This window comes from Wyeomyia smithii, chromosome 2 (assembly GCF_029784165.1).
Source record: "Wyeomyia smithii strain HCP4-BCI-WySm-NY-G18 chromosome 2, ASM2978416v1, whole genome shotgun sequence".
Taxonomy (NCBI): domain Eukaryota; kingdom Metazoa; phylum Arthropoda; class Insecta; order Diptera; family Culicidae; genus Wyeomyia; species Wyeomyia smithii.
Window position 1 is genome coordinate 216,421,021 of NC_073695.1, and position 18,378 is coordinate 216,439,398.

At 36.5% G+C, this 18,378-nt stretch overlaps 1 protein-coding gene across 5 annotated transcripts in view; it reads right to left on the reverse strand.

Moving 5' to 3' along the window:
- Positions 1-18,378, reverse strand: part of LOC129721836 (uncharacterized) — a 185,793-nt gene that overhangs the window by 45,110 nt on the left and 122,305 nt on the right. The window lies entirely within an intron of this gene.

The window sequence follows — 18,378 nt, forward strand, 5'->3', positions numbered from 1 at the left end:
AACGGCATTAAATTAATAGTTTTGACTCGGCAAACTGTTCGTGACTTAGGACGCGGCGCGCTTTGTCGTGAACTGTTGAAATGGGCTTGGCTTCTTCAGTAAGTACCAGGTTGCTGCGCTGAGTGCCACGAGGGTCAAGTGGCCAGTTTTCTTTTGGACTAAAGGCCAAGAACAGCGCCGTTTGGAATAACCAGTACTGGCTAGCATCGGTTTGTCTTGGTTTCGGGTTGAGGTGAAATGTTCAAAATACTCTCGAAGGCACTGTTAAGTGTCAATCCCGAAGCCGCAGTTTTATGAAGTAAATGGAGACGTTACCGCTGAGTAAAGGGTATTTTATAGAGATATACTAGAGATTACACTTATCTGTTCAGTCGAAGGTTATATTGACAGCTTGGTCTCTACAATGTAGGTGAATGATTTCGCCATCACAAAGGTGCTGGTGATTTAGCAAACAGTATTTTGATAAGCACATTTGAGATTTTCAATTTCCAATAGAGCGCCGAATTATTATTTGCCTATCCTCATAATATGGTTTCATAGAGCGGAACAAAAAAGATAAAAATGTTCATGAAAACGCATAAACATTATCCGCCGAAATTGTTAGCTAATAAGAAAAATAGATACACAGTGTAATCTAAATCTGGAAAGAAACTGTTCAGGAAAACGTTCCCAATTTTTTTGTCTAATTTCAATTTTTATGAAAAACTGATGTAAATAAAATGTCAACAGATTTTTCTTTGAAATGTAATTTCAAAAATATTTTGAAGAGTATATTTTCGACACTTAAAAATCGACTCCCTACAATTTGATCTTAGTTATTTCTTCTGAATATTTCCTTAGCTAAAATGGACACGCGATAAGAACCTTTAGAAAATTTCCAGAGGTTTTACCTTGAAGGTGAGTAAAAATTCAAATAACAGTTTAAGTGTAGTATTCATAATTGGACTTGCTTAACTCGGAACAGCTATAGCATTTTGTAGAGACATTCCAGTTCTTTGGTGTTACCGACAAAGTTATATTTATTCTCATTAGAGTGATTCACCACTCTTGTTTCGCTCAGCTGTGGTGTAAGGATCGGTAGAAACACAGTACAAAGCAAACTGAAGAAGTGTGGTGCAAAAAATTGCTATATGCAGTGATCATGCTGAACAAGAAGTGAGCGGTGAATATCCACTCTGTTCTTTCCTCATATTGAGGAGAATAACAAACTAGAGAAAGGTGTTTCAATACAAATCTTCATTCAAAGCGACTTACAGTATGTTTAGGATTGTTTGGAACTAAGAAAACTTGGTTCTGACTCTCAGGTTTCAATTTTTCCATATAACGATGACCCACTTTAAAGGATGACAACTTAATTTTTTTTTTTGAGTTTCTCTTACTCCACAACAAACACGTTCAGAAAGTAATGAAAATAGGGTAGTTGTTCCATTATTCATCTCATTAAGACGATATTCACGAAGAATGCACAGATTAAACACCAAATTTTCACGAAATCATTGAACAAAATAGCAAAATACGCTTACGTGCTCTTATAGAATCGCCCAGCATTGTATATTTAGTAAACTTAGCTAGATTTATCTTGAATTTTATAAAACGAACCATTTTGCACAACGCTTCCATATTCATCTCAAAACTTAAATCACTGCTCAATTATTCATCTCACGACGCACAGTGGTCCAATAAGGCAAAAAGTGGAACTTAATTCCATAGCGCCATTCACCTTCATCCTAGCTAAAAAAAGTGTCTTCGGAACAATTGTTTGTATGAATGACCCGCATAATAGCAAATTTTTAAAAAAGTATGAAAAAGTTGCTATACTAAAAATAAAAAAAATAACTTTTTTGTGTTAAGAGATAGAAGAATAGTTTATTCAGCAAAGTTGTAGAAAATTCAAAAATATGAAAATATATTTATATTTGTTGAACAAATGAAAATCTTATCTTTTTTCGGTACAAAGTTATAAAGTGTATTACACGGAACTTACTTTAAAGTTAGTTTTTTGTACTTAACTTTTGTTAGTTGCATTTTACACGAAAGTGTTGTTCGGAGGAATCGTTAGGACACATAAAACACACACTTTTTTTCCTTACAAAGTTATATCATATTTTTGCTTAATTTCTCGATAATTTCAACAACGTATAGGTTAAAAAGGGACAAGTGGAATCATGATGTCAATACTTTTCCTTAAAGTTAAACTAAAGTACTACAAACTCATTTAGGTTCCATTTGTCCCAATTCACCCATATAAGAGTACGGCGAGCATATGTTACAGAAGGTTTTCATATATCAATAATACTTTTTTGTGTTGAGAGATAGAGGAATGGTTTATTCGGCAAAGTTTCAGAACGTGAAAAAATATGAAACATTGCTGAACAAATGAAAATCCTATCTTCTTTCAGTACAGAGTTACAGAGTATTTTCTGTAAAAGTTACTTAAAAGTTAATTTTTTGCACTTAACTTTTGTTGGTTACATTTTACAAGAAAACGTTATTCTAGAGAAGCATTTGGACATACAAAACACACGTTTTTGTTGAAGGCCACACATCTCCAGGACTTTTCTTTACAAAGTTATAGCACATTTCAGCTTATTTTTTCGATATTTTCGAATGTTATACATAGCAAAAACTGATTTTATCATTTTACTAAATGAACGATAAATTTTCTTTGACCTTGATAAAATCGAAATAGCACTGTATTGTGTCATTTTTAGCTGTTTTCCGGAATCCTGAAGTTGACACTTCGGTTTCCGTCTTGGAGCGATTCTTCGCCTTTGCGCCATTGCGATTATGGAAACACCAATATTGGGTAATAAACGATAAAAACTTACGGATATTAAAAGTCACCATCTTAGATTTCACCTGGTGTCGAATGTCGGTCTCTAGGCATCATCACGATTTCGAAAACACCCATATTGGATGTCTGCCCAATTTTAAAAATTCAAAAATTGCGTCTGGAGTCCATTTTCGGTCTCTGAGCAACATGTCAATTCAAACGTCAACATATCGATACTGGCCAAACTGTATGCAAAATCTAATGATGTCTTTCAATTGAAAATTCGAAAACCTGTAAAAATAGCGTCAAATATTGTTCGTAGCTCTTACGGTTTCTGAGTAATGATGTTTTTGCAAAGCATGGAAATTTGAACTAATTAATCGTAAAATAACTGACATCGACTGGCAGTCACTTCTAAAAAATGAAACAGATATGAACAAAGCGGTTGATAATTTTTTATCATCACTGTATGGTGTTTTAGACTCAACTGTACCAAAATCAAAAAAGAAAATGGCTAGCTCAAAGATCCAATTTGGTTTACCAGAGAAATTAAAAATTTAAAGAATAGGAAACAAAAAGCTCATAAAACTGACAAAAGAGCAGAAAGCTAGAACCAAGTTTTTTTTGTTCTATTTGGAGCCCCAAACTATCCTAAATTCATCGGAAGTCGATTGGTTTAGTCTCCGCTTGGCGCATTGCATTTCAAATTTGTATGGAGCTTTGTATGGAAAAAACCAACGTTTTTGCATTTTCCATTCTAAAAAGCTCAAATTGGCTCAAACCATAGGTTTCATGACTTCAAATGGTAGGTTTTTCGAGGCCTAACAACTTGGCCAAAGACATCAAAGAGCTTGGGTGTCCCAAAAAAATACTAGAGCTGTTCGAAGTTGAGTATGTCGAAATTTATGTTGCAAATCATTTTTTCTGCCAAAACTGCCAGTGTACCGGCGTTAATCAGATTTCCATCAGAAGTAACCTCTGAAACACGTTGTATATTCTACCAACGCCTAGAATATTGACCTGCATTTGTTTGTTTGATCCAACTGAGTGTATATACTCGTTACGACAGGTTATTTCTGATGGGAATGCTACTGGCGCCGGTACATTGGTAATGTTGGCAGAAAACAAGATTTTCTGAATTCAAATTGACATACCCAACTTTGAACAGCTATAGCTCTTCTTAGGGACACCTTAGCTCTTCAACGCCTTCTGCAAAGTTGTTAAGCATCTAAAATACTATACTTTTACACAATGTAGGGCATTATTAGATCATTATTGAGTTCTCTAGAAAGGTAAATGCAAAAAAGTAGATTTTCCCATATAAATTTTCATACAAATTTAAAATGCAATGCGCCAAGCGGAGACAAAACCAATCGACTTCCAATAAGTTCAGGGGTGTTTGGGGCCCCAAAAGGAACCAAAAAAACTTGGTTCTGGAAAACCGATCACTTTTCCCCACCCTAATATGTAATGAACTGAATACTAAAATATCTATAGCGTATGAGAATTACAACACAAGGGTAGAAAATAACATTAAATCAGATCCAAAACAGTTTTTCAAATTTGCAAACGATAAAATGAAGTCTAATAGCTTTCCATCTCGCATGCAATATGAAGACTTTGCCAGTACTGACTCCAAGCAAATCTGCAACAAGTTTGCGAGTTTTTTTAAACCTTTTATAAAAATAGCGACGAAGTCAGGGACTTTGAGTACTTTTCGCACTTGCATGAGTAAATGAATAACGTATCTGTTGAACAAATAACTGTTCAAGAAATCCTCGCAACACTAAAAGAACTGGATGCTTCAAAAGGTCCAGAACCAGATGGAATTCCACCCTTACTTATGAAAAATCTTGCTCCTGCTTTCGTGAAACCCTTGTTTGGCTCTCAACTCAGCCCTTACGTCCGGACAATTTTCATCAGTTTGGAAAAAATCTTTTCTTGCAAGTCAGGTAAGAGATCTGACATCAAAAATTATCGTGGCATTGCAATAATATCGTGTATCCCCAAACTTTTTGAAGCTTTCGTAAACCAAAAAATATTTAATCAGGTAAAGAACCGCATAACGTGTAACCAACATGGTTTTTTCAAAGGAAGGTCTACGGCTACCAATTTAATTGAATTTGTTGATTTCTCTCTTGCGTCTATGGACAGAGGCAACTTCGTGGAAACTCTATACACGGATTTTAGTAATGCTTTCGACATAGTAGATATTTCCATGCTTATGTTCAAATTAATAAAACTGGGATTTGAGTCAGGCCTTCTTAGATGGATTGAATCTTATCTGACAAATAGGACACAAACGGTTAGGTTTAAGGGACACGTTTCTGTACCAGTAAAAGTGACATCTGGAGTTCCAAAAGGCTCTCATTTAGGCCCTTTGATCTTGGTTGGCATTTTCTACATTTGGTGTAAAAAAGTCTTCTTAATCTCAACGTAAAAAAAGGAAAATTATATCCTACACAAGGAAAAGAAATCCTGAACATTCCAGTTGCACTCTTGGACATCAAATTGTAGGAAGGTGTTATCAAATTAGAGATTAAGGAGTGATTATGGATTCTAAGTTAACATTCATTGATCACTACAATACGATCATCAATAGAGCCAACAGTATGCTAAGTTTTATAAAAAGGTTCAGTTATCATTTCGTAGACCCGTACACTATAAAAGCTCTTTTTGTTACATATGTTAGATCTATTTTAGAATACTGTAGTGTTGTTTGGTCGCCTTATCAAGACGTCCATTCCAATAGAATCGAATCCGTACAAAAACAGTTTTTGTTCTATGCGCTAAGAAAACTAGGTTGGAATTCATTTCCTCTCCCTTGTTATGAATCGCGTTGCATGCTTATTGATATAGAAACGCTTGGAAAAATAAGAGAAATTGCTTCGGTAACTCTTGTTAACGATTTAGCCTCACAATGCATTTGTTCGGAAAATTTGCTAGGAAAACTCAACTTTTATGCTCCTACACGCTCATTAAGAACGCGAAAATTTTTTGTATTAAGTCTTATAGAACAGAATATGCCATGGCCGGGCCAGTTAATAGTATGATGAGTCTATTTGAAGAGCATTGTGAAGTTATTGATTTAACGATGTCGCGAAATGCTCTTAGAAAAACATTGAACACTAGAATTACATAACTATATTTATGATGTTAGCAATAGTTTTTAAGATGTAGTCTACTATGATTGACGCAAATAAACAAACAATTATGTTTTGTCAAAAAATGAAATAATTGATAGCCTCGCAATTAGCGGGGGGTTATCCGATTGATCCAAAACTTTAGATTTCTCAGTATCGATCTAAAACAAATTATTTTATTCATTTTGGAGCGAATCGGAAAATCGTTGATATGGAATGACCCATATGCTATATCAAAACATAATTTAAGTGATTCATACTTTATTTTGAAAATATATTAAGGTGTCCTGAATTTGAATCATTTTTTACGGCAATGAGTCATTTTTCGAACAGTAAAATTTAGTTTTACTTTTACAGTGGTTTATCGTTAAAATTAACCTAAAATGTGTGAATCATCAAATCAATCAATACATAGCATCGCAACCTGTGAAAATGTCACTCACATACATATAATATTCAGCAGAAAAAACGACGAGCTTGCATTTAATTATCTTCATTTATAATAAAAGATTGAAACTATCAATCAATTTGAAAAACAGCGGCTAACCTATCACAGGCTCGTTTTTTGTTCGGGAACCATGTTGTAAGAGGCTACACCTTTTTACAAGTTTTGCCATTTTCCTAGTTTCGCAATAAGCAAGCAGATTTCGTTTCGAATACGAATGTATGAAAAATGAGTGTTATGTGTGTTAACTCTCAGACACGCAACAAAATAACACGTTGTATAGTGTTGCGGCCAGGGACGCCAGATAGGGACATTAGGAGCGTAATAAGCACCTTAACTTGATTATCGATTCAAGTACACGCAAAATTTTTCCTTATTACCTTAGAAGCAATAGCGCAAAATTGCCTTTTGGGTAACAAACCTATTACTTAAAAGGCAATAAAATTCTTCCCCAGTCAAGTAACAACACATACTGCCATATATTTAGCACGTGTTACAGGAGTACGACTATCTAATAATGGTCGTTTCAGCCACATGCAAGATTTTTTCTGTCGAAAACTGCCCCCTTTCCATCTTAAGCAAAAAAAAATCACACGAGCGGGGGCCTAGTGTGGTTGGTAACGTCTCTGCCAACCACGCTTGACGCCTGGGTTCGAATCCCACCGCCCACATAGGTGTCGATGGTTGTGAAGTGGCGTGATCCACTCACAACCAACCCAACTGGTCTAGATTCAATCCTAGCCGACACCGGGAGATTTTCTGAGGCGAAAAATCTCTGGGATCACGCCTTCCATCGCATGAGAAAGTAAAGCCGTTGGCGCCGGTCCGTTAATAAACGGGTCGTGAGTTAGGGACCTGGGTGTGGAGTCGCCTCCCTGGGCGTCGGTAATTGGCCACAACAGTGGCGGAAATAGACCGACGGAAAATAAGCTAGAATAAAAAAAAAAATCACACACCGTCGCATATGTTGCACATGTTACAAGTTTCTTCAATCTCTAATTCATTCGGTGTGCGTGTATTAGTTCGCATACGGAGTTGAGAAAAAATATGACAAGAGCTGCCAAGCAGCATTTTCCCCGTCATAGAGTATGCAAACGTTGATGATTTCAAAGACTTGAAATGCGTCTTGAAATGACATCACGATCTGTAAACTGCGTTAGAGAAAAACAAAAACATTCGCTTTCCTGCAAGATATCTAAAACACATACTCATTGGTTCATGGAAACTCATTTACACCTGTTTGAAAATACAATACTCGTGCCTATCCAGACAATATTCGCAACTTCGGCAACTCTGGTCAGACAGTATTACATATTTCCATTTCAAGTAAACACTGGGGACGAAACGAAAGTGTTTCTAATTAGACATTTGAGGTTGACGGTTGAGATTCTGATTATGTGTGGATGAAGGGGACAAAAATGAACCTGATCGTTGCATCAATACAAATGCAGCGAGTGAGGTCTTGCTAACACATGCATTGCGGTGTTTGGCTGTATGTTCTCCTCCAGAAACACATACAAGCGTGTGGCCGTCATAATTTTTATTACTTTTTGTTTGTTACTCTTTGTGTATAATGCGCAGTCATAAGACACAATAAGTAATAAAAAATTGCTCTTAAGTAATAAAATGTTCTCCATTTGCGTTGGGTGTACGCACTTCTGACTTGGCTAGGAGTACCAAAACTCATAAGAACGGTTAAAAAGCTATAATCTTTATTTTCTCTCCAGCTTTCGTTTTTGTCAATCAACACAGGGTTGTTATTTCTTTAACCAAAATAATTAAATTTTGGTCAAATTGGATATATTTTCAAATTCCTGTACGTTGCAGTTCAAAAATAGTTATAAAATATCACAGAAACAACGATAAATAAAAAATATCTGTGGTTGTGGTTATTCCGGTTTAAATCTAGAGCAAAAAGACTGACTTGCGCTTGTGTCGTAAAGAGAGGAATTCTTGACAATTGAACGTTGTTTGAATGAAACATATGTTTCAAAAGTCACTTTCGCAGTAAGGAATGTTCATCATTCAAAGCAATTAATTTATTTATGTCTCACAGTTTTTTTAAAAATAGTTTTTTTGTCGCTTCTCTACAAAATTTGCGAATAAGCGAGTAGCGTTTTGAAGGCCAAAAGTCCGCTAACCAGCCCAAAAATTAGTGAAATCACCTTGTACCTCTCATATGCTAAGTGAGCGCTCTACTTTCTGAGCCACATTCCCGAAATTGGAAATCATTTTAAGTTACCAGTTATGAATGACATGAATGAAAGTAACAGCGAGGAACATTCAAAGAAAAAAAAAATTAATTCGAGAAGCAGTAGCTTACCAATCACGAGCTTCCTTTCTGGTCCCGATGTTTTTTTAACACATGTTGTATGAATCCCGACCTGTTTTTTGTAAGTGGCTCCACCTTTTTCACAAGTTATGTCAGTATTCCCAGTTTCACAGAGTGAAGACAGATTTTATTCCGTGGGTCATGCAGTTGTACAAAATATGAATCTCACTTCGTTTTGACAAGCAACGCAAAGCTTTAACCCTTTAACGGGCCGAGGCTAAAAAAATGTCAATAAATTTTATTGTATATTTCTGATCACTGATCATAGCTCGTAATTAACAAGAAGAAGAAAAACGAAAGTTGTTGGTGGCAATATAGTTGCCACTGTCTTACAAAGAGTTAACGGATGCATAGCTAGATTTCTAATCGAACACTGCAAGATCGAAAGAAATTCGTTGAAAACTAACCGAGTTATAACCATTTGAAAAGGGAAAAATTTGTCCCCTGTTCCGTTTTTAGATTTTCCTCACATCGTAGTATATTGATTAATATTAAATATAAAATATTTCGAACATATCAACAATTTTGTATATGCAAAAAAAAAATCAAGATATTAATACTTCATGGAATTATTTTAAATGGATATTGGTTCATAAATTCTAATTCAATTTGATTTAGGTTTAAGAAGTCGTCTAGTGCTCTTTATCATCTGAAACAAACCTCATAGAAATTTGGCAACCGATCACCGATAAAGAAATATAATTTCATATCTCTTAAACGGTTTTATTGTTATAAATCAAAACCCAGAACATTTATTGTCATCATCACTAATATGCACATGTTAGCCCACTCGCTTAAACGTCATCTTCAATTTAATGGGTAACTATAAAGGTTTTAAATTGCTTAACCCAATACTTAACCCAATACCAAAAATTGTTTCATATGCTGATTGTGATATACTAGGCGAATAACAGAAATGAGCCAAACGAAAAAAGAAAGATGTTTGTCTACGAACATTGAGCTGTCAACAATCGAAATGTGTATTAACATATATTGATTCAAAATATCACCACTTGAAAATGACGTTTTACACTAACAATACCAACTCTAACAGTGGATAGGATTCAAAATTAAATTCCAAAGGCAACAACCGAAAGCCACAAATTTAGGTATTACGCTTTGACTATATGTGTGGCTGACTCAGATGGTGCAGAGAAAGAGATAAAATTTTGGTTATTCTATTTTTCCCAATAAATCATAGCAACCACAATGCAACAGTGAAACGTGTTGTCCTACCCTTTCCGCATTGAGAGGACATTTAGCTCGAAAGTCTATTTCGTTGCAATAATTTATGTAAATTGAGAGTAGTCTAATCTGGTCTTTTATTTCTATTCGGTTGTATTTGGATTTAAGATAAAGTTTAATGGCTGCTCGGACAAGTTAACACCATTTATTGGTAGAGTTGATTTAGTCATTGTATTCTAAATCAAAGTAACGGGATCGCTGCCCGATCGGTGTGGAATGTTGTATCATATATTATCATAGTTACCATTCGACAAGGCATTAAATATCGAATCAGAATTCTTTCTTTATCATAAATTGAGAGCAGCTTTACGAATAGACCCTTTAAAAAATCTGTTTTTCAATCTAACGTAAAAAAAATTAGTCTCAATAATCTAATCAAAGTACTCCCCTAACCTCTTTTAAAAATCTGCACGAAAAAAAATTCTAAATTATGAAGTAATGTTAAGAGTGCGCGTCATTTAATGTAATCAATTTTTACGATTCATAACCACCAACAATGCGAAAGTTATCAACTTCCCATGCATTAACTTTTCAAGCTGAAAATTCATGAATGGGAAGAGCCTGGAACTTCAATAAAAAGAAATTATAGAGCAACATGTACACGGACAGCGGCGATTGTTGCCGAACATGTTGCGAAAATGACCTTGTTAAACGCATAAAAATTATGTCATGGAAGATCGCGAAACACGTGCTACCCGTGAACGCGGTACTACAAGGAGCTGCCATTAACCAACATAAAATAGCGGTCAGTTTCATTAACGTCCAGCGGCACTCCAGTAGCGAAAGTGGGCAGCAACGGCAGCGTCAGAAGCGGAGGCAAAAAAACAGCACAAAAAAAACTGAACCAACAAACCTGTTTTCGGGGCTCATTCTGAGAAGAAAATAAAGAGCCCAGCTTTGAACTCCAAGCGTGTAATCTGCCACGCCGCGAAAAGTGGCGAAGCGGAAAACTATAGCTTATCAAAGAGGAATATGTAATGAACCTTGTTAACAGTTTGTTTAGCTGCATAACCGGCTCGGATATGAGTAATGGGTGTGCTGGAAAACCAAATTCGGGAGCAAAAAGGAAGTGGTGTTGTGTTGAAGCACCACTTTGCAAAAGTTCGAATCGATGTTGATTGATCGAAATTACTGCGTTTTGGTTTCTCGAGATTTGCAAAACTTTTCCTCTAATGGAAAAGTCTCATCACGGTCGTCTAATCAAATTCAATTGCTACTTTCTGCACAATCTAGATCGAACCACAGAAATCAATATAGTTTGAGGGCGGTCGTTTCACGTGAAACAAACTGGGCCTGTTCCAAATTCGAGATCGAACAGCGCGCGGAATTGATTTACACACGTGGAATCGTCCGAGGGCCAGCCTCTCGACCTAGCGGCCGAATCACGGTCAGCGAAGCTGCGCTGGCGGGTAGTCGTCAGCTGGCACACTTTATCTTGCCCGTCGGCAATTCATTAGGCAAAGTCAGGACCAGGACAGACGTGTGTCAAATTGCACTCGGCCGGCGTGCCAGCTAAGAAGACAATCAGAAAGAAACTATCAAAAAATAAAAGGGTATTGAAATATGCGTTCCACGCAGAACGGGGTCACACGGTGTGCGGTCAAGCGTGTGGATTTTGGATCAATTTTTAGCCGTGGGATAACTTCACTGCGTAGTGTAATATATTACGCTTTTATGAAAGCGTGTCCCGCTGAGGATGTGCATAACTTTGGAGTAAATTTCTTCGGGCCTTAGGACATATGAGATTGATCAACTTAGATTTCAAACCAATCAAATCTAGAGAAGCACTTGTCTCTGTCCACTAGGTGATCGAATATAGTTTTAGTTTGAAGTTGTTTAATATTAATCACATTTTTGTTGTTGCAAAATATCAAAATAAGTTTGAAAAAAAAAAACACTGCTGTTGAACATTTTTACTCTTCAAATGTTTTTTTTTTTAACATTTATTTGGGTAGTGCCTAATAAAAAAAATTCTTAGCTTTCGCAACCGAATTGCTCTATGCAGAATAACTTAAGTTTAAAGTTAGAGCATGTTTAAGAAGATTATTCCAGAAACCTGAAAGTTGTACAGCTTTAAGTGGATTAACGTTAGGCTATATGCGTAGTGGACGTTAGACTATATTCGTGGATATTTTTTTTTCATCAAATGTGGCCTTTTATCAGCCCCTGAAATAATCCCTGCAAGGGAAATTATTGATTAACTCTATTAAACCTGAAATAAAGTTTAAAAAAAATGTTTTTTTTTTTTCAAATCCAGTTTTATACTTACTATTAACAAAATGGTAGTAAATATTTTTCCAGTCTAGAAATCAATTTTCTACAACTCGTTCATTATTTCAGTCAAGTTCTAAGTTGCCATTTTCTTAACATTTCATCAGATCTCTCACCTAGCGGTTAGATCTAGCATTCCTCATGTAAACTTTATTAAATGTTGAAATAGATTTGAAAAAAAATACATGTGGATAAGTTCTACTGGATTTATTTTTTATTCTTGATAATTTTTTTTCAGTATAACTAAATTTTGTTGTTCATAAATTCATTATAATGATCTTATATGTGAATATGAAATTCCGTAACACAGTTAAGCTTATTGATATTATTCTTCTGGAGAATGCCGAATACCAAAAAATAACAACATTAAGTTTCTGAAAAACAGCCCAAAGTGACCCAATATGGGTACTCGCGGAAACAGGATGATGTCCAGATGCTTGAGTCCGACCACAGACACCACATTGAATTCTATGCAAATCTGAGCTGCATTTTTTGTCTTTTGTTTGTTTGTTTATTTGTTTTTAAGTCGCATGTTTCCAAACATTGAAAAAGTATCGAAAAAAGGTCGCTTTATAGATTGCGTGTTAAGAGCCCCGAAGATTTTTTTTAAAAGTAAAATTTCAAGATTTTTTTTTCAATTTCAACTTCCAATAGATTAATCGAAATCTAATGATGAAATAGGACTTCAACTAGCTTTTTGAGTGCATTCGTTTTTTGAGATATTTCAAAATTGAGTTAGCCACGTCCACAATGCTTTGAATAACACATATGGTCGGCGTGCAACCAGATCGAACCAAGCGCCACTTTTTTGAAAATTGAGTTTTCAACGCCAGTGGATGTCAAAATTGATAATCTATCTTTCATGAAAAAAATGAAATCATTTTAACAGTTTATAATGGTATTATAACATAAACTCTCTGCAGTAGCTTGGGGGCCGTTCCTAAACCACGAAGTCATATTTTGTTCACTTTTTATACCAACCGTACCCCCCCCCCTCCCGTGGTCTTTCGGCCAACCCCCCCCCCTTTGCGACATCAACCACGTAGTCTTTTCATATGTCAAGTGCCAAAAATTCACCTAAATTTTTTTACATTTATATTATTAAACTTTCAGTACATTCTGTATTTATAAAATGCAAAAGCTTCATTCTTGACTAGGTGGCAACAATAAATTATTATTATTATGAGTCAGAAAAAAAGACCACGTGGTCATTTCGTTAACCCCCCTACCCCCGTGCGTGGTCTTTCGTGGTCTTTTGACAACCCCCCCCCCCCCCGCTATCCAAAAAAAAAAAAAAATTGGGCCGACGCCAGATCCGATCAGAACACGGCGTTTTCCCCCTTATGGTTTTTCTTGACGAACGTCGTGAAATCCGCAGCACTTCATACTATAAATTTTCCCATTCACGATCAGTTCGGAGTAAAAGAAGAGCGGCTTTGACATCCATACGTAGGGGAAGTAAAATACGAAGTGCCCTGCCAGTCGTTGCCATCCAGGGTGAGTAAATCTCGTCATCCGTTACCGCCGCCACGTCGTGATTCGCCGGGAAAGTCGATTTGACCATCTTAATCAGCTACTACCGCTGCGTCATTCCCTGCAGCTCCTAGAGCAATGGAAGAGGTCGCCGCTTAGTGATATGTATACCCATTTCCGCAAGGTACTTTTTCACTGTTTGACAGGTTGCACCAACCTCCCGGCCAAGCGCACGCAGCGATGCAGCCATTTTTACCTCGATTTTCCTTTCCAGAATCCTTGGATCTTCTTGTTGCTTAGAGTCATCAGCCGACCGGAACCTTTCTTTTGATGCTCTGATTGTTGTCCCATAGTTCCAGGATGTTGTAGATGCGAGGACAGGCGTATTCGGCGTTAACAAAGTGCCGCAAGATGTTCGTTTTTGACGCGGCGTGATACCGTTCTTGTACGCATATACATTTGAACAGAGTTGTTTTACTGTTTTCGCTATCTGCTGACTCATGGGCTACTATGACAGATGCGACATGGGTATTTTCATTAGTGCTTTAAGGTAAACCCATTAAAATCGGCAATTTTCTCCAAGCAACAAAGCTCTTATTGACATCCTTTCCCTCTAGAAGGAGGACGTGGCGTATAGACGTATTGATCCTTCAAAAAGTATTCAGCCAATAAGCTTGTACAATGAGAATGGTCCGTCAATCCTTGTCACATTCAATTGAATTATTGTGTAAGTTCACTGATTCCAGTTTAAGCAGTTTTAGCAGACATGCGTACATAAAATGTTATCCTTCATGTAAGTATGATAAAGCCAGTAAGTTGTTCGGTCGAGACTATTTGTATCAATAGAATTGTTGCGCTAGCTTGGCCATTGTCCTGTAAACTTAATAGTTGGCTGCAAATTCTGTATACAATAAACAGAAAGTTTAACTTTCGACACCGAAATAATAGTACCTAAGCTTTGCTTTTTCGGTTCCCTCGTTGGACTTCCTAAGAAATCTAATTGCATTCTATAATATGATAATACATCTGAAAACAAATCGAACTTTTTCTTCATATTTTAATTAAGCGATAAATACAGATTGTTGATTCCATAACCATTTGATTCCATAACCATTTTTTTATGATATAAATATGGTGCAGCAAAAAATGTTATCGTTGCCGTTATAAAAACATTATGATACTATTTCAGGTTTACCCAATCACAGTGGATCACCCTTATGTTCACGTTAAGAGGAATCTGTCATTACGCATTCATCAATAATGTAATTCAAAAAACACTTTGAACTGAAGTTAAAACAGTTTTTTACCGAACATACTCGTCCTGAACCATTATAATCTATAAAAAACATCAAGATCGTGAAATTTAAAAAGGTCTGTGAAATTTTGTTTTCAAATCCGTTAGGGGCAAGATGTCCCTATGTGAGTTCAAAACGCTCCACAACAAAAGCTCAGAATTCGTCGCAACAAAGCGCATGCGCAAATGTGTTATTATCTGAGTGCAACAAAATCACAATCACTTTCATCAGTGGCACGTTTAATTGCTGTTAAATTGATGATAAAACACAATATTTAACCTTTAAAAATGAAATGCTTTATTCGCTTGAATTTTAAAATTGTTTTCGTTTAGTTTCAGCGCAAATTAAACATAAAATCTAATAAAACTAGAAAACGTTTTAAGATATACGATAACAAAAATTAACCCGCGTCAAATAGTTTTATAAAAATCGTTCAAACTATATGACTAATAATGTGATCAAGTATCTTTACATTGGCTGCTGGATACTAAGAACTTCGTTCATAGGAAAATCACTTTACAGCTACGTAGTATTGTTATTATTAATAGCTGGGGGCACAGGAATGGTTGAACCTGTGTTAACCAGTGTTTTTTATGCAGGTATATAGAAGCTGCAAAACAATCTTTTTCTGTCGCAATAATCACGTTTACGCTTTACTGAAAACACATATTTACATTTTACACTGAACTTTGCGACTGAAATTTTCATTCAATTACCTAAAAGAATAAAATATAGGGTTTCATTTTTGAGATTATTAGTTAAGTCATAATCGCGTGAGACCCTGGACTTTTGACCAAGTATTATTGCAATGGAGAAAATATAAGTACTGAAGTACTGGAATTTTGAGGTTATAAATCAGGTTTACTTGGTAGTGTCCTCCCCTAGGATAATCAGAAATTTCCAATCCAATCTGGAAGAGATGTGAATAGTTATGAAAAGAAAAGAGTAGATATGTAAAGTCTCTTTTCCAAATCATTATTGAAAGAATAATGTCCAATATTTTTCATCGTCCTTAAATTATTATTATCTTCTTTCTCTGTACTTTCATTTATTTAAAGTTGAAACTTTCCTCCGTCTCAACTCCTTGCATACAAAACGTCATCTGCAGCTTCATCTCATTCAACATTACATCGATATAAAATTCTTGTAGGTACAGTTACCATCTAACGGATCGGTTCTTTCATTACCATGCTTGCCCCCAAGCCAACGTATGCTATTCTAAGGGCACTGCATGTGAAAAATATTTATCGGTTCTACGACTGCAGTTATAGAGGAAGTTAATGCTTTCCACTCACCCATCACCGTTCATTGCCAATGGGAATTTTAAACTTTATACACGATATACAGTTTTTTGCGTCTTTAGAAGTCGATCTTATAACTGAAACTTAAACATACATTTTCGTTTTTGATCATGTCGAGAAATGACATTTTTCAAAGAGTTTGATATGAATAGTCAAAACTCAATGGGGATAATAAACACGGCTGCAAACGAGCTGCTGCTGCTGATCTGCCATAATCCAACACGAATTCGAACCAGTTCTATTGATTTCGATTCCAGGTGAAAGCCCATATCAATAAACCAATTTCCATCCGTGAGACCGTCGTAAATACATATATTTTCGCTGACGTTGCTGTTCCCCGTCGACGAAGATAGCCCAGACCCCTGCTGCTGAGCCGAGATAGGTACATAGGAAAGATACGTCGCGCGAAATTAACGATCAGGAAACAAATTTACTGTTATATAACTTGACTGCTCCCATTTGATGATGCCGATTATCAGGCGAACGGTAAGTTTAAGTTTTGTCTTTAGTGGATGGTATTTATACGCTATTTATTGCTGCTTTTAGGTTTAATTCCGGATTGTGAATGCATTAGAGAGTTTATAAAATGATGGGAGAGGGTTAGTCCAAACTAATAAATAGTTGACTGCATGGTAAACTAATATCGTTAATCATCTTCGACAGTTGTAAACGTAGCATCTGCCAATGAATGATATGCTTCCCAAATTAAGGCACATCATCGGAAGGAGCTCAATAAAACTATCCATTTCGTGTCCACCGGGTTCGAGTTTACCTTCATACGTGACCCGATAAATTGCTATACAGCACTTTTACACTAGGTGGTGGGATGAGAGAAGAACAGTTATTTCCAGACCCATCGTGGAGCACGCGAAAGCCCGCTCATGTGTGCAGTGTTTTACTTTTTACCCGTACTTGGGTTTATCTACTACGTATTGCCCACAAGGAAGAAGAAGAGAGAGAGAGAACCAGTTCTACCAGGTGACAGCTAAATTACTCGTGCCGTAATTTGCCTTTAAACTATTCTACACGCCATCGGCCGGTCGTTTGGCCCTTTCCCGAAGGCATCCGACTGCATCACATGGCGGAGGCTGTTTCCATCCATGCAACAGGCAAGTTCAATGGAAAGAAGAAAGACTCTCTAATAGCACTTGGGCCGAGCCTATTATGGGTTGCTCAGGCCTACATTAAACCTGCACAAGAAGCTGCCAGTGACCAGCTTCATGCTCTGGCTAGAGGGATAAACAGTGCATAAAACTTCCCATGAACTTGTCACCATTTCAATTATCTAAAGTTTACTGCAGCATATTATTTACTTATGCACTGCCCTGGAGAGACATGTTGCTATTTGTTTTTATGCGGTAATATTCTACAGTAACAGTGATAAAAATCGTTCCGAATCTCAGTAGGACGGTTACACTACTTTTAGGTGAAGTAAAATAAAAATGTGTTCCGCTAATGTCACAATAAATTAATAGCCCTATTTCAAGGCCCTTAGTTAATAAGGTAGTAAACAGTTAACAAGCCGAACGGCTGTTATTTTCTGCTCAACTGACTTGTGGAAGTTATGTGCCGTTGCACTTTTTTATTACCCAATGTGTAACAGGAGATGCAGTTTCATAAATGGTGCTGAAACCACAGACCTATTTATTATTCGTAGACATGATGTAATTTCGACAGATAAGTTAGTATCATAAAACGAGTTTTTAAGAGCAATATTACCAGATTTAAGTTAACAATACATAAGCTATACATGCGTCCTCAATCTTCGCAAAAAAACCCGCACCAGTGCCTGGTCTAGGAAACACGATGGTTTTCCCTTCTGGCTCCTACTCTCTTGCTGTAATCTACTCTAAAGTTTTCCGTGCCCAAGTCAAAAGTTCAAGTTCGCGAGGCATTATTCGTGTCGCTCCAACTGTCTTCAGACAAGCCTTGGTGGGGGGAGGATGATTCTGCATATATCGATTGATTGCCAGTTTGCTGGAAAGCGTTTCCATTCGAGCATCATGGACGTGAGATGGACACTTCAATTGAAGAAAATCTAACTGTACCTCGAAGAGAAAATAAAACAGACACCAGAAAACTAAGCGCGCAGCAGCGACG